The sequence below is a fragment of the Stegodyphus dumicola genome, chromosome 3 (assembly GCF_044657685.1).
Source record: "Stegodyphus dumicola isolate Sdum_Otavi_A_Nest chromosome 3, ASM4465768v1".
Classification (NCBI taxonomy): Eukaryota; Metazoa; Arthropoda; class Arachnida; order Araneae; family Eresidae; genus Stegodyphus; species Stegodyphus dumicola.
In genome coordinates this window covers 63699428-63726790 of record NC_140770.1, presented here as the reverse complement: position 1 = coordinate 63726790, position 27363 = coordinate 63699428, and the positions used below count along the sequence as shown (strand labels likewise).

Sequence of the window (27363 nt, the reverse complement as noted above, 5' to 3'; positions counted from 1 at the left end):
GAAATCAAGTACGTGTGTGAAATGGAATAGGTTCTAGAGAAATTAAGTAGTCTGAAATAAATCCCTTCTGTAACTGGCTATGGCTTAAATTATATCCTCATTTTTTTTTTTTTGTTAGGGTTAAAAAAATACGAATAGGAATTTTTTAAAATGATTTTGATAGACCTTTTTTTTTTAAATGGCAAACTTTGTTTCGAAAAGGAGGAATGATGTGCGAGGAAGAGTAAAAAAATTATCTGAATAATATCTTGTAATGAAAATGCGGATTAATTCGATTAAAAGCTTATTACACTTTTAATATATATTCTCCATTAGGATATATATATATTCTGCATTAGATATATCAGCGTTTCAATAGTATCGAGATTCCTCGAAGGAAGGACAAATATTTTGGCAGCTTGTATAGTCATTGACGTATCCCACCTTTTATCTCATTACCTGTACTGAATGTTCTCCAAAATATTCCTTCTCGAAAGATGCATTCATAATGCAATATACGGGAAAACTGTCTTTACATCCTTCAATGATGTCTTTCTTGTTTCCAGCACACAGTATTCCAGGTAACTTAGTTCCCCTTCCTTGGTATGTGTGCTTCTAAATGTACGGCCTCTTCTTTGGTGATATTACGATTTCCATCAGGATGAAGAGTGCGCATGCTCAGATGTCATGAAAAATAAGCACAAAGCTTTTTATCGCCGTGTTAAGATTTTTTCCTCCTTAAAGAACAAAGCCAAATGTAAAAAATCGTTTATTTTTTCACCATTAGAGCGAAATTTCCTATTGAAAAGTTAGAAATATATACCTTCCATAAACACCTGAGTTATTCAATAATTAGTGGAGGAGGTTTTTCGTAAACAATTTATCCGAAGTTTATTTCCAAAAGTGTTTCAAAAGTATTCATGGGTTAACTATTTCTTAACTATAACATATCAAAATTTTTGACGTTTAATGCATAAAAATCTGACCTAATTTCATAAGATATTTGTAATTTGCATTCATATCTAGTAGGTATGGTCAAAAAATTTAAAAACCCTTAAATAAATACAAAAATATATGCTTCTATTTTTGTCTTAATAGAATTAATAAAATGAAACTTTTCCAAACAAGTATTTTTTTTTAATGGCAGAATGAAAATATTTCGTCACTTCATTTTCTAAGAACAGAATCTTTTTAACATATTTATCGGAAAATTAAATTTTTAGTCTAACTTGAATATTTTATGTTTAAAGCCAGAAAAGAAAACAGCATTTTGAATACCCTCGTTCAAAAATAAATAGCAAGGATGAAAAATGCAAAAAAGAAGCTTCATTTACATAAGAAATAAATTCCAACTTAACAGTTTTATTTCCTTGCCTTCCCATCAAAAGCTTTGAAATTTATTACAGCGACTGTAATAACAGTTTATAACATTTACGCTAAATAAACATTTGTTTTGGCGCGAACGGCACTATTTAACTCGCGGGTTGCCACTTCGTCATTTTAAATTATTGCTCTGGAAATAACGATAAAATGGTTGTCGGGGGGGGGGGGTAAAGAGCACATCAGGGAAACTTCTCTTGTTTTACGAGTAACGAATTTTTGAGTTTTCTCACCTTTTAAATATAATAATAACAGAGAAGAACTTTTCATTTTTATTAGAAGTGCACTAATTTAAAATTTTTCTGGAATTCAAGATTTGAATACATTAATACTTTGACGGTTTATTTTCTGCTATTCTTCAAAAATGCTTTAAGAGAAAGTTTTACCCAGTTTTATAAGGATTTTATGCTGGAAAGCAAACCCGACTGATTTTCCAACCTAAGGCAAATTTCGAAATTGTGCTCCTTAAATATTAGTTTTTACCACCGTTACATCAATATTTAACTTATTCTTTTAGTTTTGCGTCTCATCTTATCTCTTTTTCTCATACGCGAGGAAATTGCTTGACTCTCTTCACGTGGTATGACTGTTGTAGAAGAGAATGGAATTCAGCGGGGCTTCAGTAATGAATATGATTATTGTAATTTGATACAAATTCCGAGGTCCTACATCGATGTTTAAGCAAATCTAAAAAATAAGTAGAATTCTTCTGGTAGAATAAGTTAATTTTAGAGAAATTACTGAAGTCGTGTTTCCCATCTTGCCTATCGTGAAGCTTCACAAAATGTGCAGAAGCATTTTGTTAAAATTTAAATACGTGTTAAATAGTTTTCAACATCATTTTTCTGAGAAGGACCTGATTTCCACAAAGGCGAATGGAGCATATAGCCTGGATCTCGAAACCTATGTAATGTCATTTAAAATATATAAAATTTAATGTATATTTTCAATTATAGGACATTTACGACATTGAATATATTAGAAGACAGCTTCCATGACAGGTCTGACTCGACCTACTGGGTGCTTGTGCGAAACGATGACTTCAATCTTGAAAGTTTTGAAATTTAAACGGAAAAGGAGATGGCCCATTTCGAAGATATTTTGCCTTTTTTTTTTTTTTTAATCAAAAGTCCACTTCTTTACGAATTCTCTAAGCACTTCAAATACAGATTTGAAATTAACAGTTGAGTGCTTAATAATATAGCACTAATTCAAAATCCTACTTATTATGTCGTAAGATTACGCGTGTTGCATATGTCGTTAATTAAAAAAGTTTGTTGTTATAATTATTGTTGCACGGTTTAATGTGGTGGCTGATTTACTATGACACACAGGAGCTTATTGCCTCGAGTATGTAAAGAAAGGAAAAATAAATCAATGAAATAGAATAATGTGTTTTATTTACCGTTAGACCAACTTTATAAAATTTAGACTACTAATTTAGTTTATAATGAAAACTTGAAATAGAAAACCCTCATATTGAGAATTTATAGTTCGTTGGAATGACCATATATAAAGCCCTTTTGAGAACTGGCTAATTACGTATAGATTGTCTTTACCAGTCTGAATAGTTCTTGGCTGAATTTTGCGGAAAGTGGTGTTGGAGAGTGAAAACGCACTGATCAAAATATTATGACAGAAAGCTATTTCCATCTGAAAATTATCTGCTAGAAAAATAACGTAAAACCCTACAAGATGTAGTTTTGTGCGGAATTGCCTCTAAACTGTACAAACTACTATTACGCACCCAGCAATGAATATTTTTTCTTTTGCGCAGGTACCACTAAACCGGACCTAGAACATCCAGTTTGAAAAGACCCCAAAATCATCTTATATAATTTGTCATAATTTTTCTTTCCTGAGAACGAGGAAAGTGAACGTTATGCGCTATTGAAAAGATACTATGCCTTGAGCAAAAGACAATTGTAATCAACTTTCGTACATGTGTATATGCGTGTGTGTGAAAGCTATCAGGACCAATAAACGTAAATACCATAGCGTCTTTTGCTTTCCTCCTCCGCCTCGAAATACTAATCTCAAAAATATATTCGATCCGTTTTTCTATGTGTAAATTAATGATTTCTTACAGTTTTTGAGATTTTTCGTGTGATCGTACGTTGCTGTTTTCCTATTTCGTGATCTGATTGTCTACTTTAGCTGTTTCTTAGCTGGTCACTTTATCTGGGTGATTTTTGGAACATAAGTTTATGTTACCCGCCAAATATTCAAAAGAAATTTATCTGACACATAACGCATTAAGCATGCAGTGTAATTAAAAGCATTTTTCAGAAGTCAGACTTTTAGTGTCTTCTGATCTGCACGTACAAAGAGCAATCACTCTGAGTTCCCCTCTGTCACACATGTTTTATGTTTAAGCATGCGTAAAAGGAAGGAACTATTTACCATTTACTAGTTAATTTTAGTGCATTTTTCATCGCCTAATTTCTCGGTAGCTTTTCTTTTTTCTTGTAACTTCACTACTACAAATACTTGAGTCCCAAAACTTATATAATTAAGTAGTCTGTGCTCCATCGACGCACATTTAATCCGCCCCTACATCTGGTATTTTGTGCGTGAAATGAAAAGGATAAAAACAACAAAATATTCCAGAATTCCATCCTTGCATTAATCATTCAAAGAGAGTTTCGTTCTCTTAAAGATGTTATAAATTATTCAAGACTAAACTGTGTTTGCGACTTCGGTTTTAAAAGTTGGCCGCCCTGGGGCTGCTTTTGATTTCATTTCGTGCGTTGTTTTTGTTGTTGTCTGTGCCACCTTCCCTTCCCACCATCTACCTCTCTACTTCAGGGAGATTTCGAACGGGATTACAATGGAAAGAAGGGATTATTCGGCTTTCAAACTCCAACTCTGATAAGTTCGTCCAGGACTTGAAATAAAAGAGAAAGGAGATTTTGTTGGTATGTCATTGCTTTCGCCAGACTCTACAAGCTTTGGTTATGTGTGCTTGCTCACTTGCCCTTTTCAATTCGATCTCGATTCAGGAACTAAGTGCATCGTCCGATCATGCAGTTATGAAATGGTCTTTTAGATATTTCAGCATAATGAAAAGGAGTCTTTTTTTTTAAAGTTTTATAGATTAATAGATTTTTTAACTGACGGAAAGGTGACCTAGATGTCTTTTATTGTGCAGTTATTCGACATGATTTTCCTGAAAGCTAATCTTGGTGTTATGCCTATCCATTAAGCTTTAACTGCTAAATATAACAAACCGTTGAATAATTAAATTTAATCACAGTCTTTTTTTTTAATTGTATTATATTTCCTTTCAATGAGATGAGAATTCACTGCCAGTTGTGGAAGGTGAATAAAGTCCCATCTATAACGAGATTGCTTTTCGAGAATCTGCTATGGAGTATTTTGCTATAATGAACAGGATTTCGTTTTCTGCAAGAAGGAAATCCGGCTCATTATTGCAAAGCATACATTATTAAAATATATTTTTTTATATTTGGCAATTGTATCACATGTTTGAGCCAGCGATACCAGTTTTTAAAGAAATTGCCAGTAGAAATTACTGGTAAATGTTGTACATCTTGTATCAAATTCCTTCTTATCGTCTTGTATCAAATTCCTTGGACTCTTAGTTAGTTGTGGATAATCAGGAAAGATCGACAATTTACTGTAAATAAAAATTGCACACAGAAATTACATAGCTGTAAATCATTCTAGGAGTACGTGGATATTAAGCAAATCCTCCTTAGTGTACTAGAAATATCGTATAAATCAATGACAGGGTAAACTAAATCGCAATTAAGCTAAACTCTGTTTAAACCGCTAGCTCTCGCAGCTAATTCAGAACTGACTCGTCCTGACTCTGGAAACTGCATTTATATGGTATTACACGGACTTTGGGAAGCTTCGAGGAAAACCCTTCCTAGAGCTCCGAAAAAGCTTTTTCCAAAATCTTCCAGCCAAAGTTTGTTGGAAGTGTATCACAAGGTTGACGAAATAGCGCCAAAATGTTTTCAACTTGGCGACAACAATTTTCACGAGCGTTTTGGGCCATATTTCGCTTTTTTCTAGTTGAGCTATTTTTACATTTTAAACATTGTTGGACTCATTCGGAATTGAAAAATCCCTTTTTCTGTATAAGAAATAAACACTTCCATGCAAACCATATGGCCATAAATTCAATTACAAATAAATATTAACCTAAAAGTAACAAGTAAATAAATAACTAAAAGGAATGCTACATGAAAACAACAATGCAATCAAATGAATTTAAATATTTACAGACATTTACAACAATAGCCTCTCTGAGAAGTCAAACTTTTATATTTCCGGAATGAAACTCGTAAGCTTATTTCAGTTATTTTTTAGTAACAGCTAGCTTATCCTAACACTGTATTCTTCGATTTTTGTCATATATATTCTCTCAGGCTAGAAGGATATGCAAAATAAGAGCATGCGGAAGAGAATTTAGAAGTTAGGCACGATAACAGCAGTTCATATCTGAAGGAGTAAATATGCGTACTACTGCCGTTTACCGTTCGAGTTCGGAAAGCGACTTTAAATATCAAGATTTATGCTTCCAATCTGCTTTTTGTGACTTCCGAATCTTTTCACGCTAAAGTTAGTTGGTTTAGTATATTAGTATAAGTTAGAAAAACTAATCATTAGGGCTATTTCGGACTAAGAAACATAAAAATCAGCTGTGCCCTCGCCAGGATTCGAATTCCATATATCTCAGTTAACAGCCAGATGTACTTCAAATTATACCACGGATGCACTTGATAACAAAGGAGAAAATTCCTTACATTCTCCTCTACTTAAAGGATGAGTGAGGAGAAAAGGGCCAGCTAAATCCAAGTAGTGAGGAACTATCGTTCGCCTTATTTTAGTTCAGACACCACTTGTAGAGTCTTTTATGTTTTTTCGAAGTCGAGAAGCATGAGAAATCAGCGGTACTTTTTCCAGGATTCGAACTTCAGACTTTAACCGGAAATGCCTCCAATTACATCACGGCGGCACATTAAGGAAGGAGAAAATTTGCTACAAAGTCATTAGACATAAGTTAACATCTTCGTGTTCAAGGTCGCAATATTGGTATTAGAAGTTACAATTTTAGTACACAAGTTACAATCATAGTACTCAAGTAAGTATCACAAGTTACAATCTTGTACGTTAAATTCATAAACTCGAATGGCAAATGGGAAATACCTGCTGTCTAACAAGTGGTTAGTTGAGAGGAACAACTAGGTCTATTACATGCAATTTGTCTAGATATGATATACAAATTTTTTCTAGATATGATTGGTTTGGTTTGGTTTATTAGATTACGGCAAAGCACTCGAGGGCTATCTGCCTTAAAGGAGGGATGCCTTCGTGGAGGACTTTTTAAGGGAAACTGGCTCGTATACACGTTACACATTTCTAGATATGAAGTTCCTTTTTTTTTTTTTTTTTTTTTTTTTTTTTTGTGAAACTTGAAACTTTACTGGTTCAAGTTTCTAAAGCTTTGTAAACAAAATTTCAAAGTTATTTTTCTTTCGTATATGAAATGTATTTTAATTTCTTGCTGTCTGACCTACCGAGCGGTCGATATACATCATCATTCGATCAAGCTTTGTATTCGTGATCGGAAAGCGAAAAGTTTTAGAAACTTTTAGTGGTATGTAGTTGCTACAACTTAGAAAGTGGAGCATTGATTATGTCATTTGTTTAGGTGATAAAATCCGTCAATATATATTTGTGTTAACGTGTCGTTGTTCAAAGTTATACACTAACTGCATGCATTTGCTGATTACTGACACATACTCTCGTGAAAAACTTCAGCTCTAAACTTCTCTAAATTGTCTATAAACTTTCTCTTCTACACTAGTTATACTTTTATATACATTTTTGCTTTAAACTCTCCATAAATTTTCTGCTTTACGTTTATTCGCAATATGGCAAACGGTATGCTGAAGAAAAGATTTAAAATATAAAAGCTTTAAAACTTTCGGGTTTGAAATGTAAATTAGATAATTTGGAATATCTCTAACATCATGTCTAAGGAAGAAATAAATTTCTAAGTATTGTCGCATTCGAATATTCAGCTGCAACCGGAAGATCTCTTATTCGAATTCCAAGGTCAGCATTTATTTATTTCGTACATTTCCCAGCTCTGATAACCCTAATATATCTCTACAGAGGCGCTTGAGGTAAAATAAGGTGGACAATAATTCATCATTACAAGGATTTGATCGACCTTGTCTCATTCCCCAACCCACTTCCTTTTTAAGTCGTAGAGAATGTAAGGAGTTATCGCATTTCCCATACGTGTTGTTGTGATGTAAGTGGTTCGATTTCCTATTTCGAATAATCTAATAGACTCTGCAAATCAAGCTTAGGACAATAAGGCCGAGTTATTATAAAAACATCTTTCGAAGTAAATCTTCTGAAGACTTTCAAATTTTTAAATAACGTAACTTTCAGCACCTTTGTCAAATAATTCGAAGTTTCAAACCCAGGCGAGGGTCCTGTCAGTTTTTCTCTGGTATCTCATTCTTAACTGTTCTGTAGGACGCAGAAATTGCATCTTAATTAAAATGTTAATTAAAACCGTTCGTCTTTCTATTTAAGTAAAACTCTAGAACAAGTAAAAGAAATTTATACTATATTACTTTAAAATGAAGGATTTATGTATGAGCTCGTCGCATAGCACAGAGACGGATAGGCCTAGGGTTACGAAATCAATATATGCTGTCCAAAACGTAAAGCTGTGCACATCAAAGCGAATTTTTCAAAATTTTGTTTAGACTATTTTAAATTTAATACTAAAACAATTTTTTTTTCAATTTTTCTCATATAGCTTTTTTCACGAATAAATTTAAACATCTCAGTATTTTACTGCTTACATCATTGGACACAGCGTATTTACATGAAATTTATATCGAATGTTTAACTTCAATTACTGATTCTGGGCATTTTTTTTCTATCTTTTCACTTCCATTATTTTAAAATTATAATGTATAAAAATGTATATTTTATAAAGTTTTGAAATTTTCACAGCCTGTAAAAACATTCTCTACCCTCTTTTAAAATAAGGATCGGGGGAAAGGTAATGATTAAGCAGTTTTCTAGAATTTTTTTTTAATTAACTGCTTTCGAGGCCAGATTTAAGCAATAAAGCTTTGAATTAAATAAGTTTCAGCTATAATGACTTTTGAATATTATTACTAATTTACCTTGATCTACAAATCTTGAATTTTGTGAATGTAACCATATTCAGGCAACGTATAAGTAAAAGCATTTGATACTAATGTATAAGTTATAATAGATATTGTAATTATTGCATTCAACTTTAAATGATACTAACATTGCATGCACTGCTGCATATGCTTTATTCTATTGTATTTACAAGAAGTTCCATTAAATATATTGCATGGAACTGAAAAATAATTTACACTGTATACCTTCTCATTGTGAATTATTTTGTTGAGTGCGTTAAATAGAATAATTCATTGCAGGAACTTAAATATTTGCAGACGACTTGAATGATAATTTATGTTTTATTTAATTTCATGAGTAATGCTTAGAATTCTGTGAAATGAGAAAGATTGATTTCTGCAATTCTTGAAAATCTGCAAACGAAATTTCATCCAGTGTCACGAGTATTCCTTAAATACCCATAAATTTTATTCTGAGTTAACAGTATCTTTTCTTCTTATTGTTTGCAACTTACGTTTTGAATTATTTACATTCGTATTTCTTTCTCTTTACAGATACATACTGCACCAAGGAAAAAGATCTACAACTGCCATAGTAAGTCTCATTTCCGTATATTGATCAAATCGAATTTTAGGGCGAAAAAAAAACTCTTCCTATATTTTTCATCTCCTTTATATTTGATTTTGGTAGTGTTAGCATGATATACATTTCCTAGTTCCTGATATATCCTTTATTTGATTCCCTATTCTTATATTGTCAAGTTTAATATACCTTGGGAATTCAGGAGGGAAATATTTGGAACAGTTTTCTTTCGCAAGCGCATATTGCATCTTTTGAAAATATTTTTTGGAGTTATGAAATGTTTGTTTTCCTTTTCTTGCCTCCTCTTCCCCCCTTTTCCAACCTTTTCCGTAGTTGCACCCATTGGAATTTTGTTGATTAGTTTATCCGGGATGTTCGACGTAATTCTCTCGCTCTCTTTTTCCAAATCCAATCAAATATCTCGGCGGAAAGTATTTAAGAGATATCCAGTTAACATGTGCGTGTTGGAGGGATTTGTTTGCATCCATGAATAATAAGGAATTATTACACACAACGGTTACCATAGAGATTTGGTTATTTGTTAGTAGTTTAACATGACAGTGAGAAAATTTATCCAAAAAATTTTTGTTGTTTTTAAACAAAATAAAAAATAGATATAAATATTTTTCTCAAATATTAAATCAGGGCAAATACTGAAATTCAACACTTTGATGTCAATTTAGAAATGGAATTATTTGAGTTGCGTTATAAGAAATCTGCTTAGATTCAAAACACAAGCCAATTTGTTCGAAATTTTATGTCGAGCAGCATGATCTCTGGTAAATGAAGGTCAGAAGTTCAGTGTGAAGTCACATAGAATTATTATCAATCTATTTAACCTAAAGACTTACCACAGTGATATACGAGAGACGTTCCACTTTATTTATTGAATACAATGAAAGACTTGCACACTGTTATTCCATGCAGTTACCTACCACTGCAATACATTTGTCCAAGCATTGAAGAGTAATTCCACTAGGGACCCAATGGTTAAGGCTGGTGAAGGCTGATATTTCGTCCTCGGTTCGAACCCAGGCGAACGGGCTGGCAACGTGGTCGTAGTTTTTCTCATGTGTGATCTTAATACGAGCTAATTTTTCTTAGAATGTCCGCCGCGAAGGCATTCTCCTTTTCAGGCAGAAAAGTCCTCGCGTACTGTGGTATATTTCAAATGACAATAAACAGCCAAGCATCGAGCAAGTTTCTTATGGTCAGAAGAATAAATGTCTTTTGATTTCATGTTGACACATTTTGCCTGGCATCAATAATTTGCCCAATAGAATTGACTTTCTTGATAAGGTATTCCTCCGCTTTCTTAGCATGCCTTCGTGGTGTAGTGATCAGCACGCTTGGCGCGTATGCGAGAGTGCGTAGTTCGAGTCCCGGCGAGGGCATTGCTCATTTTTCACCTTTCTTCCTTCAAAAAATACCTGATGTCTCATCATCTTCTTTCCTAAAAATTATCTAAGAAAGATGAAGACAAAAGTCTGATGGTGTTAAATCTAAAACATTTTTAAAGTGAGGTAGAACATTCCACTTGTATGACTGCAGCAATCGTTTTTTGAGTCCAAGCATCAAAAGATGAGGAACTCACTTAGCGCTTACCTTACTAAATTTAAAACGACCTTTAGCGAATATTTCCACGATACCAGCAATTATTTTTAAGTTCCTTAGAGTTTTTCTCTGCCGCAGATTTCTCCGATCGGCCCTAATTGATGCATCAACGGTAAACAATTTCATCGGTTGAGTTGTCAGCCGACAATCATATGATTCATTTTCGACTTTCGGCCTTCTTTAAATGTCTTGCACTAATCATACACTGCAAATTAAGAGATCTCCAATTTAATTATTATATTAATAGTATTTTTTTTATCCTTTTCGCTCTCGAAAATATCTAAGACGGAATAACATATTTTGTTAGCCAAACTGTAATGTTTTGTGAAGCTACTGCTTCGACTTGTTGATTACAAATACCAGGCGTGATGAAAAGAGAAGCTAGCACTTATTGACAAGTTCAAACATGCGTTCAAATAACATTCCAGTAACTTGTGTTTACGTTAAAGTTTTTACAAGAAAAAAAGCATGAAAATTACTATTTATATTTGACCGCCTATCTTAGCTTATTTCCTCCGTTGTAAACTGTAAATAAAATATTTCAGAGTTTAATCGCTAATTCCTCGATTTTTATGCTTGGAAGTTGGAATCTTCAATGTCTTACCCAAGGTGCACATATGCAACATTTTTTTCTCTTCTCGGCTATCTGTCGAGAATTGTGGGTATATTGAGTGTAACGCATTTGTGTAACAAAATATGTAACGCATTTGCATACCCAAAATTATACATATATTTTCGGAAGGATGCTGCCTAAAGTATGTCGATGAGGGGGTACTGAGGCCCGTGGAGAATCTGTCGATATCACTTGACTTTTACATATGAAGTCATTTAAAAATCTTCGTTTAAAGTCATTTAAAAATCTTCGTTTATGGCGGGAAGATTGTCTAGAAGAAAACTGAAATAACAATTGCAACTGGAAAAGAAAAGATCAGTCATACTTGTCATCAAATTGATCTTGCAATCAACCAATGTATGTTTGTTGGAACGGCACCATCAACTGAATATTTGTTGTTATTAACAATTTTCATTTTGAACACGCTCTGTAAAATTTAGTATGGTGCTGAATTTGTTGAAATTTTGTGGCTTTAGCCTTTCTATTCTCAATATTTGGTAACCTTTCGTTAGCAAAATAATGGCATATATAGCACAATAATTACATTATTTAGGATATGTTCTTCAGAATAACTCAAAGTAAGGAATTAAAGGCATTCATTCCGTATGGTGTAATAGTCAGCAGTTGCTGAAAGACCTCAGATTCGACACGAGGAGGGGTGAACCTAGCCAGTCTACAGTGGCACGTTAGTATACATAAAATGTGATCGATAATTCATCATCAATTGAGTTAGAAGACTCACCATCTGCCACTAGCCAGTCTTTAAGTAGATGGAGAGGAATAAAAAGAATCAATAGCATTTGTGGTATGTGTCCTTGGTGTAGCTGTCAGTATATACAACTACCATTTAGAAAATCTTCGTTTCGTGGTGAGCGTGAGCTTTATTTCTCAAGATTTCTTCTGCTTGCTAATATGTAGTTAAGAAAGGCTATTTGAGAATGGCAAACCACAGGAAGGATGTGGGATGCCTTCATGGAGGACTTTCTAAGGAAAACTGACTCATATTCTTCTTACACTTGGAAAAAACAACGAAAATCAACTATACAGCAAAGCTCGATTGCTGCATAGTTGATTTTCGTTTGCGGCATAGTTGATTTTCGTTGTCCGGGTTCATAGTTGATTTCTGTTGCCCGGGTCGAATTTAATTTATTAGTGCCTTTTTGGCTGTAGGAATGTAAGAAATACTATTACAGAAATTAATGAATGCAAAATCTAATATTTATTTATAAAAATGAAATTACTACTTAGATGACAGCTATTCATAAACATTCTCGGCTCCATTAAAAAATGCATAAATTATTATGAAACAAACTGGTCGCACTGTTACTATTTCTATAATATTTCTTCACACTGTGTGATAAACAGCAGGCCACTACTCTGTACGTAATACTGCACTTGGCTACTTTGTTAAATTTGTATTAAATGATAAATACATTGTTACCCTTTAAAACTGGAAAAGGGTGCGAAAATGCTAATGAAGAAAACATTTTCGTCTATGGTATAATGAGTCTTAAAATGTAATACAAGATTTATCTGACAGAAACTAAAGAAATTCACATTTTAAAACAACTCTTAAAAAATATCCACCGCTTTAAAAGCATTTTAATAAGAATCTCTTTTTTTTTTTTTTTTTTTTATCCCTTCTCCCGTTCCCGTTTACGTCATCAGAGTAGTTTACGAGGTTGCTTGCATTCCGATCTACGATTTGGAACCTAATTGTTGTCGAGAGGGAACTGCTCTATTAGAAGGACTGTACCTCTAATTGGCTTCACAACGAAATTAGAGCTTGTTAACGGCAGTTAATTAAATCAAATTAAGCGCGATTTACGGGTGTCTAAAGCAGCCGACTCTTCTTCATTGTGGAGCGGTAGCACGTCGCTACCCGCAGCAAAAACGAGCAAGCAAAGAAGAAAACAATAAAGGGCGAAAGTTTTCTTTGTTCGTTTGGCTCGTATTGTTCTGCACATCATGAATACAAAAATCGTTAATCGTAAGCTTTTTTATTTCTTGAGAATAAGTTGCGAAATTTTTAATTTATGGTGGAAAAAGTGTGTTTTAAGGATTAAGGATTTTGAAAAAGCTTTGCACTTAATTCTTGAATTATTTTATTGCTTCTTTTGTCTTCTTGTTTCTGTTTTTTTTTTTTTTTTTTTTTTTTTTAAATTATTATTATTATTATTATTATTAATGGACATTTTCAGTTGCCATACAAGTTTTATAATAGGTTTTGTTGTTCTTTTTTAAGAAATGGAGGCTTAATTTATTAAATTTAACTGTTGGTTTTTTCCCCTTATCTAAAATATAATTTCAAAAATAATTAAAAAATATATCGCGGCAGTTTGCTTGATTAATATTCAGTATTAAAAATATGATAAAAAATTCTTAACTCGTTGTCTTTAGTTCAAAAATAGTTAATTGCTATGAAAAATGAAATACTACGTTAATTTGAATATTTATGCATGGAAAAGCCGTGATCTTTTATTATTCTTGTTTGAGAAGAGGTGTTTTAGTCTTCTAGAAATGTTTACTTGTACGAGAAAAGTTTACGGAAAAGTTCTTATATACAGCATTTGTATAAGTGTGGAATTTATTAACGAATGTTTTTAATGTAATTATGCTGAATAACTTCAGAGTTTTTCTCCTCTTTGACATTAATTTCATTATTCTTTTTTAATTGAAATTAATGTCGAAAGAAGATTGTACTTTTGGACTTATTAAAACTGAAGTTGAAATATCTGCATATATAATTTCATTAATTTTCGAAAATAACTTTAACTTTTACTCATAAATTATATTCAGGATGAAACTGTATGGGGTACAAAAAGAAAAGAAAAAAATGAAACGGAATTCTTTTATGCTTTTTAATCAAATAAGGCAATCTGACTTTTACTTCAACAAATTTGATAACTTAGTGTAGTTTAAATTAAAGTTAGAAAAGTTTCAAATTTTACCCAGCTAAAAGTCGTAATTCGATTCTGTTTGATGATCCTTATCTTGTTGTGTAATTTTTTTTTTTTTTTTTTTTTTTTTTTTTTTTTTTTTCAGACAACGAAAGATGAGACTGCCGCATTTTGAATCAAATTTTTTTTATGTTACAACAAAAATCCGAACTATAGCGAAGCCGAATTATGAGTGTGAAATTGCGTAGTTTTGCAAAACGATTTTTTTTTCACGTAACTGAATATATTAAGGAATGGTGAAGATAGCGATAAATAATAATAGCGATTTTGTTGACAATTAAAGAATAGAAGTTACTAGTAAATAAATATAGTCGTAGTTTAATTATATTTTTTTATCAGTTTTCCCCCCTTGAAATCACCAATATTGCTTGTGTATGGTATCTTTAAATCAAGCTCGAGTGTTTAGCTGTCTTATAAATTCCCGCCTTTTTCAAATCTGTGGAATAGGAATATTTCATTATAACTCTTTTTTTGGGGGGAGGCGAGCTTTAGAGATGTATTTAACGCTTCACCTTTACCAAGGCCCCGCTAAATGATTTTAGTTCTCTTCGTTACTTTCCTTTTTTCTTTTTAATGGAGGTCGGAGGAAGGAGGCTTCTTGAATGGAATGTATACCAGAATTAGTAGATTGGGTAGTAGAGTTTTGAAATCAGGCGTTATACTTATAACTGTATTTCTTCACAAAAAATAAACACATAATTATTTTCAGAAATTTCGTTTTAGCAATAAAAGCGATTTATGAAATGTGACAAATTCGAGTTTGTTAAAGGAATATATCATGAAGGGGATATTTTATTTTATTTATAACTTAAAAAGTTTATTTTTGCATCATTTTAGAATATAGACTTCTGCTATCGTAGCGTAATTTGTATAGAAAATTTGCTTTGGTAATTTGGTAGTAAAATGATTTCGTTTAAAACACGCATAATCCTCAAATATCCCTATGAGTAAGAACAGTGCAATGAAAAGACATGTTAAAATGGAATTTGTACTGTAAAACAGCTTCAGGTAATAGATATGAAACGTAACCACCATTTCTAATGGAATGGCATTTATCTATAAAAATGTTATGGAATTTTTATTTAATTTTTGTGAAAAATATGGGAATTAAATACTACTTTTGGAGGGTCTAACTTAAAAGTTCTTCGGATCTTACTTAGAATCCCAAACGAGTTATCGCTCCATTTATGAAAGAAAGTACTACAGAAGTTCTAAGAATGCTGTAAATAACCTTTTTATTTAAAACTTAATGCCACAGCCTGTGTGTACAAATCAGACTCCACTACATACGGGTCTTAATTATCAATAAACCGAAGTTAGAAATCTAAACGGATTCGCAGCTGCAGACTACACTAATTGGCCTAAATAAGTATTGGTCAAACTAATTGGCCTAAATAAGTATTGGTCAAACTTTTAATAGCTCAGTTTAACTTCGGCTTGCAAAATGGCTATTGCCGGAATACTAATGTAGCAGAGCTGGGCAAGGAAATACACAAGCTGCGAGCGTCGAGGCCAGAAACTCTATCCGCGAAACATTCAGAAACGTAGCCATGACGTCACCATGACGTAAATGAGGTACCCATTTACTTCATGGTGAGGCGTAACGAAAGGAGAAATGACAATACAGATCTAACATAATAAAATGGGTTATTAACATAAACTCTCTACTTTTTCCCCAAGACGTATGTAACCCAGTTAAGGTACATGATACTGGACAATGGTCTGCATATGTAAAACAAATTATCCGATGAGATTTTAAATGCCAGGAACAGAAAGCTGCAAATTAGTTCATACGATGCCAGTAATGATTCTTAAGAGTTTGTATAATTCAAGACAAGATTAATTTTATCCTGATCGACTTAATGAGCCTGAAGAAAATGAATTAGATGACTCTTTATTGAAGGTGAATAATTTGTTATAATAAGATCTCAGTAGAAGTGTTCATTATGAGAGCCAAATAAAAAAATTATTGGTTTTATGAATATGAAATCGATTTTTTTAAGCAGACAGTACTATCTTTAATCATTCATTCTGCATTAGAAAATTGCTAAAGTGTAGTTAATGAGAAAACTTACGTAAAATTACACAGTCCAGTCACGTAGGAGAAACATTAAGAATTTCTGTAATTGTAACCTTTCAATTTGACTTTCAAATATTATTTGAAAATATGTGCTGAGTTTTAGTGTCATCATTTTCTCAACTTTCACTCAATACTCAGCGTGATTAAAATAGCATTTAAAATGTCATTAAAATATCATTTTTAAATTATGATAATTATGTAATGAAATCCTTAAACCTAATTTTAAAAACTTTTTGACTGAAATGAATTATTAACGATGAAGGATTCAGGAATCCCTTCATATGCAAATATATGATCTCCTTTTAGGAAACTGAAAATTACAGTTCATTGCAACATTATTTACTTATTACCGATTAAAAAATATTACACTTTTGTCAGAGAAGAGTACGCTAATAAGGGAGTTAAACATTTATTAAAAATGTCTATGTGAAACAGGGAAACGACTTTAAAAGCATAAAAAAAGAGCAACCATCCCTAATCTAATCCCTAACGTTTTTACCTATATAGATTCTAAAGAGAAGCACGTGATCTTGTTTTTATTTACTTATGTGAAGCTAAAAAAAAATTTTTTTTATTTGCACAAAACATACACCGCACAGCCTATTTACTCGCCTTTTACCCCCTTTATACATATTTATTTAATATAATTAAACTGTGAGTAATTTTAATTCTCATAAAAGAATAAATTTTAGAATACGATTCATTTAATTTTGAGCTAATAGTTTGCAATAAATTTGTGGTTGTGATTAAAAGTAACAGGAAGGATTCCACGAAACACAAGATTTCAATTTATTTGTCAATATTACTTACATGCACTTTAAAATAGTTTCTTCCGATCGCAAAGCGACAGCGGCCGAACGGTAAAGCCGTTGAACGCTGGTAGTTCGGTCCGAGGTGCGAATTTCTCGAACAGGCTGGCTGCATAAACGTTTTCGTGGTTTTCGCCATGTGTAACGTGTATACGAGCAAACATAAGCAAATCTTTTTTGCAGCAAATTTTCTGTTAATACATTAGTAGGTTCTAAACGGTGACAACGAAGCGGCGAATTTAATCATGGAAATAATAAAAGTCGCATGGATCCATATCATGTGAATACGAATCTCACGTATTGAATCTTTGGCCCAAAATTTTCGAATAACAAGAGCACTGTAAACAGGTGCGTGATCGTAATGCGATATCCATGAATTATCTCAACACAGTTATGGGTCGTCGTTTACGAATTGCTTCCTGCAAACACCGCAAAACATTTAAATAATATTCGTTGATAGCAGTTTTGCCATTTGGTAGAAGTTTATGTAGAGAGGAAAAAGACACTAAGCAATCAAAGAAAGATTTCAACATTACATTGATTTTTGAACGACTCTGAGGTGGCCATTTCGGGCTTGTTTCATCTTTTCGAGCGCCATGCCTTCTCCTCAACCACGTAAACATATTGTTGTGTTGGGAAAAAATTCATTGTCTGTGGAACAATTCAAGAAGAGACGTACTGCAAGCCCATATGATCTTGTAAAATTGCTAATACGTTTCTAAATGATATGAAAACTTGCTCATTAACATTCCTAAATGTTAAATAACGATCGCTAAATCCGAAATCTTTGACTTGATCGACGCCTTACTCATTATTTGAAGCGAATAGTTCACCAAAGAATTGTTCATCTTCTTCGTATTTTGTACCTTCGTTAAATGTCATATATTTCTCAATATCGCTTGTTTTTGATAAAGTATTGTAGTCGAAGGCTTTTCACAACATCTCAAAAGCATTTGTACAGAAATTCCATTGTGAAAACACAATTTAATGCATGTTCTAAGTTGCATTCTCTATTTTGAGAAATCATGTCAACAGAAGTTCTTTATTCGTCAAAAACGAATTTATTTGCAAACGATAAAAGAAAACGAAGAACGGATTGTTGCCAAATGCCGATAAAAGTCGTAACAACTTCTGAAAGACTTTTGTAAGCGGTTTCTTGAACTTGCGTATTTTAAAGTAATCTCGATATATTTTGATAACAGTAGTATAATTTTAATCCAGACAATGCCAGAAAGGTATTATCTGTTTTGTTTCGTCTGTCTTAATTTTAGATGACTTATAAAAAAGAGGAGGAGCTAGCACGGATTGTAGGCATTCAGATATTTGAAATCTAGTTAGCTGGAATTCTACTGTCCTTACATATGGATCATCGTTTGATATTCAGCGTTCTGGAATACTTTAGGCTGCAATGCTTTGAGTATCAGTTTTAAGCAAATTTAGTAACTGATTTGCTTTAGCATGAAACTCTCTTTCGGGAACTGAACTTTTGGAATGCTTATGGTGCGTTATTTCTCTCTTTCAGTATAGAATGACATCATGAATGATGAACTAGTTATGTCGTCTTCATTATCAAACGTAGCCATAGAAGCTACATGAACTTTAATTCGTGAATCTTGTACAGTAGATAAAAGGTAACCACTCTGTAGTGAATCACATGAGATATTTCAGTTGAATGTGTACGTCCTATTTCAGATATTTTTTTTTTTTTTTTTTGTATTTATTGGATATGTATGTAACTGAATGTGCCTGAAATACAACCAGTGTAATAAAAACGTTATATAAAATTTAAAAAATTATGTAAATTAATTTTTTAAATTTAAAATTATTCTTTAAATTCTAAGAACATTATTTCTAATTATTTCCCTGCAGAATCATGATTTATAAACCTAGTTAAGTAATTTTTCCCCTAATTACTTAAAAACTTTTTAACTCTAAACAACGTAAGAGAGCAACTGTTCTGCGTTTTGAAATAAACGCATTTTGAAAATATGCAAATTCAAATTCTTGCAAAAAGAACTTCATGTTTTATTTCACATAAACAAATTTGCTTCCAACAAATTATACCCGATATTAGGCAGCCTTATCTTCCTAAGCTGGACATTTTCATTATGCTGGAGGGGATCATGCCTCTTACGATATGAGGTGCATTTTCTTTATTGAGTCATAACCTTAATAAATAACATTTAATCGACATTATCTCTTGGTAACTGTGCCGGTTTACATCATTCTCACCCGCCAGTGCTCTGGTCTTTCTTTTGTTCCTTATTTATTTTCACGTAAATATATGGGCCTTTTGGGACACCCGATAGATGGCGTCCCTGTCATCTCGTGTATATTGATGGGTTTTGAATCCTCTCTCACAAAGGCCATCAGTAGGATGAAGAGATGACTTATTAGTGCTTGCTTTTTAAATATTCTTCAACTGCTAGCCATGATTTAATCCACAAGCATTTTTCAGGTGTGCTGTTGGATAATCGTTTCGTTTCCATGGTTACGACTCAGTAGCTACTGGTTTTCTTGCTTACAACGGTTGATAACTTTGCGTAGATAAATAGTCAATAGTATTATTAAATAAGAAAAACTTCTTCTCTTTGTTGTTGTTGTTTTTTCAATTTAATGTATTTTATATAATTTTTTAATCTAGTGATGTGCGTTAGAATTTAAACATGTATCAAATTTTTACTTATATTTTGGCAAATTACTGCCCCCCCCCAATTCCATTACTTTTGCTTTCATTACAAAAATTATTTTCCCTGCAGTGAAGAAGTGTTTTCGAAACATGATTTGTGTCTTAATATGAGTGGAAGTTAATTCAATATTTTAGACCGAAGACATAAAAAAGATAGTGAAAAATTTCCAATGCTGTTGTTTATCCCGCCTTCCTTTATTAAGCACACGAACAGGGTGTCCACTGTCATTCATCATCGTCTTCACGTGTCATGTGCACCCTGTTCATTTTAAATCAAGTGAACATGAATGATCCTCACATTAAGAATTATAATATTATGTGTATTATAATACGATGCACCCTGTTCGTGTGTGTAATGCGAGGAACGTCTATGATATTTATGAATATTCACAAGTGGATTACTTGCCCCCCTCTCATTCTCTACCGTCAGCTCTTCAGATGATTTTTGATGCTAACGGATTTTAATTGTTCCAATCCTCAAGGACACGGCACTCACACGCATGATTGCTTTCTCCACCAGTCCAGTCTGATACCATCAAAATGAATGTATCAGAACACAAGCCGGGAGGAGAACTATCATAAAACCTCAAAACACTGATATTTTTCAGTACAGAACTTATTCATTATATGTTTGGAGGGCAGTAATTTTTAATCTTTGCCTGCTACATATATTAAGAAGTAGCCAATTAAATAGAGCAAAAAACCTTGGAGGGACAAGCAGAGGACGATTTTTAAAAAGAAACTGACTTACACACACATTATTTCTTCTAAGGTATTTCTCCCGCCTTCCTAGATTGCCTTCGTGGTGTAGTGGTTCTGCATGCTGGGCCGGTATTCCAGAGGTCCGTCGTTCGATTCCCAGCGAAGGTAACTGCTCATTTTTCATCTTTCGTGCTTCCAATTAACCTAATGACTTTACACTCTTTTCTAATAAGAAGTGTTTGTTTCAAACATTTTCGTTCAAAAACAACTCCAAACAGTATTTCATTTCGTTAATTAACAATATTTGTATTACCTTTTCAGATCTTTTTAGTTTCGATAATGTAGTTTTCATTGCATAATAATGAGTGCTTTTTCACAGTTCTGAACTTTTAAAGTTTATAATAATTTTAACGTCTGTTTTATATATATATAAAGTTTTTCTGCAGAGTAAAGTTCTGTGCAGTTTTTTAATTTAATGTTTGGTATTCCAGTTTGTAATAATGCGAACGGCACAACTTTTTTCCCCTGTTGTGCACAATGAAAGGAAAAGAAAAATAATTACTATAAATTAAGAATCTCGCCAAGTGAAGTATTCTTGGCACAAACTAAAAAAGAATGCCGCAAGGTAAATTTTTAAACTTCTTGGTTTACTAAGTATGGATTCACTCTTTAAGATAATTCTACTAAAATTAATCTTAGGAGATAATATAATCAATATTCTATAGTAAATAAATTATTATGTTATAACAATGCTATATATAAATCTAACATGCCAACTAACATATAAATCTAACATCTTAGTAGCGCTTTTGAGACTTGAAAAACGCTAGTTAAATTTCGTCAATCGGCCCAACAAAACAAAAGATTCAACTGTCACTTTTTTTGGGCAGAGTATACCTCCATTTCAGTTACAATACACAGTATAATATTAATATCCCACTATGTAATAAGATGTCTTCATTTCTACTTGTCTGTGTCTTGATCTCGCCCGCTCTTGTTGTTTTTTGCTATTTAATGCTGCTGTAAGTGCTATCTGTATTGCCGGCTACAAGTCACCTGTTGTAAGTCTTCGCCACCGTTCTGTCCGTCTTCCCACGTACAGTGATTTACAGAACCATCGAGAACATTTAGATACAGTAAGACCCCACTTAACACGGGGGATACGTTCCATCAAAGTAGAGCGTAATGCGAAACAGCGCTAAACGAGGCTATCTTTACATGTAAATATTGGGGTTAGGGGAAGATGGCTAGGAAATTGGTTAGGTATTAAATTTAAAAAGTATGTTTTTTTAATAAAAATAAAACCAAACATTTATTTCTTAAAGCCCAAATTAATACCACATTATTATTTCTTGCAAAAATAAAAACAAAATATAAATAACAAAACGAATATTCTTAAAAAAAAAACAAATAAAATTCTAAGTCGGTCATATTTAGTTAGCCTTCCGCGTTTTCAGTGTTCTGCCTTTTTGTGACAAAAGCATCTAATGTTGTTTGCCTTTTTCTTTTGCGTTGTTCTCTTAAAAGTTCTTCATAAACGGATAGAGCATCTCTAACACCACGCCTTACTTTTGAGCTCCTGTCAAAATTCGGATCATTTTCAATGAATTGATCCATTATTTCAGTTATGGTAGACAAACTCCTTTTTACAAACGCCATCGAAAGTTCTTTTTGCTCTTCTTCTGAATCACTGCTGTCAACATTTTTGTTTTCTTCTTGTTCAGTTAATTCCTTGAGCTCATCATTAGAAAGACTAGCCGCTGCTTCTTGAATTATTTCTTCGACATCTTGCACATTTACACCTTCAAAATATGTCTGTACAATACTGCACCAAACAAGAAATACAAGTACACTCTTTCGGATATGTATTTGAAACCTATCGCTGCATAATATTTCGGGGAATTCCCGTATGCTGCGAGCGATTTCGTGGAATCCCGTGGGTTGAAATAAAAGAGCGCTAAACCGAAACAGCGTTAAGCGGGGTCTTACTGTATCTTCGTTTCACTACTATACTTTATCAGTCAGCGCCTATGCAATTAAATTCCACAAACAATTCAGTTAGTAAGAGGAAAACAATTACTACATGGGCGAATCCATTTTAAAATTTAAGGAAGCTCGATTTGTGAAAGTCTTGAAGAAGGAGAAAATTGCATGAATAATTAAAAGATTTTCAGAACCTTGTGCTAAAAATCTGGGGAGGAGTCGGTGTATATTGGTTTTGTATGATGTGACATGAACGTTTCAGACGTAAATGCTTTTTGCCGAGCGCAGCGTTACCTAAGTGGCAAACAAATCAATTTGAAAGTTTTGTGAAAAAAACTTAGGGTAGAGGAAAAAGGTATACGAGGTATTTATGTACCATTCTCTGGCATATTTCCGATGAAAATAGGATATAGTTAAAATTATCGTACTCAAGCGGTGTGGCAGACTTGCGACCTGTGACAGGCGTGCTTATATACCTATCCATGAGTATTCATGAGACATGTTCTTAATCTAAAGATGCAGAATGATATGCATCAACAACAACGGCTATTTCTAACTTAACCCATTTTTCAATTTATATTCCCTTTTGTGTTACATATGAATTTAGAAGTTTACATATTTTAGTTTTCTTTTGTGTCTGTGGTCTCTCTATCTATATATATACATGATGTCAAAAGCCCTTACTTTTTATTTAAAAATACGTGTGACGTTCTCATCACCCCCTTCTCAGTGGAATGCAGTTGTTAAACTCATAAAGAATTCCTTTCAAAACAAGGACGTTATTCACTTCTTACAATATTTCGGCTCCAGCTTTAATTGCTTTGAGTTACCGTAACTTAAAAGGCGTTCTTTTGTGCATATTTTCAAAAAACTGTCCTTAAAAGCTCAAATATCTTCGTTTACGAGGCTACTGGGACACGAAACTGATTAACATATTCATATAAAAGCCGACAACAGCTTAATATACACAAAAGTGGCGCGAAAAAAATTAACAGACCGTTCAACCCCTCATAAACACCCTCTTTAAACACCCGCCTAGGGGACAACGTGTCTTTATTATGAATATATACACAAAAGTAGGCCACCTATGACTCCTGAAGTATGTCTATTATACCCCTCCGATGAAGATTGCTTTTAAACTTTGGTGGTAAGAATCATCATACGCCAATAACAGGTTCCGAAGTTAAATTATTAAAGAGGAAAGATTCTCGTCGAGCTTTAGCTGTTGTCTGTCTGGCCGACGCACGGTGCATACGCATTCTGCTTAAACCGGTCGTGCTTAAGTCTGCTAACAAAGGGCCTAGGAACCAGAAATTGGATAATATACATTATTTATGATTCTGGTGGTGGTTAAATTATAGCCTCAGTCCAAAAGGCTAAGTAAGAAAATATGGAAATGAAGCCATTTTAGTTTCTTCCCCCCTTAGCTAGCGTGGTCAGTGATCATTGCTATTATTATTATACACGCGCAAGTTTCGGGAACATGCTGAAAAATGAAACGAATGCAAGGGGCTTAAGTAGTGTTAAATAACGCAAACAAGTCCGTGTTAGGAATAGATGATTATGCATTTTCAGGGTTTGTCCTCTGAATTGTTTTTCTGCGGGTGGAAAAATAGAATTTTTCGGGATTAGCATAGCTGTTATTTGTTCCTTAATCCTTGTGTTTATGACACCAAATAGCTGCTAATGCTCCTCGCTCAGAAGCGGTGCCATTTTGCGGATGAATGATGAGGACATTCTTTGAAAGATCCTTTTGCACCTGGCATTTTAGTAGATGTGATTAAATATTTTCTTTCAGGGAAAATGTATATTGTTTCGCTCTAGCCTTCGTGGTTAACTTTTAGGAATTTTTTCTCCGTAATGAAAAATTAATAGCAGCGACTTGGAAGGTTGACCCCTTTGTGTGCAAAGCGGACCTAGCAGGTGAAAACGACGTCTGTGGCTCAGTTGCGTAAATACAGTGGAATGTAACCTTTTTATGAGTACGACCCTACTGAATAACTACTGTGCTTTTTAAATGTTTTAGAAGCACTTTTTTGCGTAAAAAGAAATTGCTTAAAACTAGGGAAAATGGATTTTATGGTCAGGCGATACGAGATCTTAAAACCAGGTGCTAAGTCGGAGATCCAGGACTGTGGGGGATCTCAGTAATATTATCTAACGTAACAGGATGTAAGTAAAGCCCGAAATCTTTGAAGTATGTATTCGGATGAAGATTTCATTGGAAACTGTGAAAGAGACGATTTGTACAATGGGATTTTCATTCAATAATTGAAGATGTTGGGCGAGGTTATCTTAACTCATTACAGCAAAACGCACAAAGGGTTTCTTCCTGAAGAAGCCATGCCTTCGTGGAGAATTTTTTAAGGGAAAAGGGCTCATATTTATGTTACACATGCGGCAAACTACGAAATGCCTGTGCAACCATAGCGTTTGTCGGTTGGCACTATTAGTGGCCTTAGTTATTCGACTGCAAGTGGACATCAGTAATCCAAGAATAACAGGCTTAAAGCATAAGACGAACTCAGTCCATTTTTCGAAGTGATATAGATATATCAGGTATAAAAAGTTTAAGCTTATGTTCTTCTCAGTGTAATAACTAAAGAAAATTTACTATGAATAGATGCGTTACATACCAGAGTCTTTGGCCTAATTTGTATTAAATCAGTTAAGACATGTTCAACATGAAATTTTTAGATGTATTTAATTTCATAATTTTATATTGTACCCAGCTACTACGTGTTCAGACTTGCTCTTGCGATTTAAATTTTGCATATTTTTGTGAGGCAGAAAAGAGGAAACTAACCGTAATATAATGCTAATTACGGTTTAGAAATAGACTTTTTCTTAAATAGTTTATTATGTTTCAAGCATTTTGTGCATAAAATTTTTGAGTTTTGCATTTGAATATCACTCGTCGTCGAAATGACATCCGACTTAAGGCTGGGGTGCCTAACGAATTAATGTAATCCGGATGACTAAAATGTTTTATCTGACTAGAAAGCAAGGATGTCTTCATGGCGGACGTTCTAAGAGGAAACCAGCTCACCGCATGAAGAAAATAGGGGAAAGTCACGTGCAGTCTTCCCAAACTTATTCACCCAGCGAGAAGAAAACTTGCGATTTACTACTGGCCTTTCACGAATTTAGCCACTACCTCGCTGAATACCTTTTTCAAATAAAATATTAAACCTAGGTTGTAAGTACAATACTAAAAAAAGACCAATTTTGGTCAAAATATTTTGCGCAATATGCTGCAAAAGTAAGAAATTGAGCAGAGAAATTGTAGTTAGCTCGCCAAAAAGTTACCAGGAGCTGTGGCTCCAAGAAAAAGTTCAACACAGTTATGTTAAAAAATTACACTGAATGAGGTGAAATATTAGGCTACAGGCGAAATAAAATGTAAATTATAAAACACAGTAAAATACTTATCGTTGGAAACAGGTTAAAGGCAAAATATAAAATATAGTAAAACACCAATCGATGGAACAAGTTAAAACATATAAAATTAAAAAGCGGAAAATTGTAAATTAGCTCAATTCAAGGTCCAACCTGGCTTTTCAAGGGGAATTTTTTTGGTTGAACGTCGAACCAAGCTAACTCCATTACGCGTTTCGCCGAAACAGACAATTGAAACTTTGCGTTACGAAAATTTTTTTAATTAATTAGATAAACTGTCTTTAATTTTTTTTTCTTTTTTTTTTTTTTAAATATTTTTGTCTCAATACTCTGTTCCAATTTCCCGACGCGTCCGTATAACTTGACACATTAAGGTGTAAAAAATGTAAATGCAACTCCGATGTACAGTAATATTAAAAATAAAAATAAAAATAATAATAAATAGCGGTCTGCTATTAGTCAAAATATACAATAACGTACGGGCTGGACCTGCAAGCGTAAAGAATTAAAACTTTATAAAAGAATCTGAAATTAAATTTAAAGGAAACCTAAACAGCGTGGGTCTTGTTAAGACCATATTTCAAGAGCTAACGAAATGGCTTGCCTCTTGCTCTCGTTTGATTCCAAAATAGCTAAAAAAATTTGGCTTTTAACATAGCTTTTAATTTTTTTAAAAATAGTCCATTAAGGAAGCAATTATATTTCTATAATGTGTTTATCATTTTAGAAATTTGTTATAAGAATCACAACAGTAAAATTCTATTCCACTGTTGTTGTTGTTGCTGATCTGATATACGGCAGCGGACGATACCTATGTGTAGTGTTAATGGTACAACAACAGTAGAGCAGTAGTGTTAATAGTACGAGAGTATCCAACTCTAACTAATTTTGAATCAGAGCTCGATGTTGGATTGTACTAAAAGCCTATCATGCCCCTTTCCCTCTGCCGTCGACCAATCACGGAGACTTTCGAACCAACTTATTTTAAATGCCCACATTTCGCAAATAATTTTTCTTCAAAAAATGTCTGCATATTACTTCAGATTCGAACCTAAACCCCATCGGGGGGGGATAACCCGCATCAGTTAACTGTGTTATCGATCGAACATCTGACTTCAGCTTTAAATCCATTTCTAAATCAACTCGATCTTAACGATTGTAACCACTTATTCTAATCGCTTTGAGCAAACTGATGAAAATATGCTTTGTGACTGTTGATATTTATCTTCTTTCAAAGTAGTTAATCCAGTTACATTGTAAGTAAGAAAGTTACCAGTTACATAGTAAGTAAGAAATTTGTTCTTACCTTCGAATATTTTACTTTTCATACTTTTCAGTGCTTAAAATTGTACCATACATGCGAATTAATGAAAGTACCTTGCAGAAGAATTTTTATGTTA

General features: G+C 33.3%; 1 protein-coding gene across 3 annotated transcripts in view; it reads left to right on the top strand.

Annotated features, from left to right (window-relative positions):
• The window catches only part of LOC118190710 (plexin-B-like), a 1029017-nt gene that overhangs the window by 680953 nt on the left and 320701 nt on the right, over window positions 1-27363 (top strand). For all 3 annotated transcript variants that reach the window (XM_085812956.1, XM_085812954.1, XM_085812955.1), the window contains one exon: window positions 9087-9126. The gene's annotated coding sequence lies outside the window, so the exon portion shown is untranslated. The remainder of the gene's footprint in view (window positions 1-9086; window positions 9127-27363) is intronic.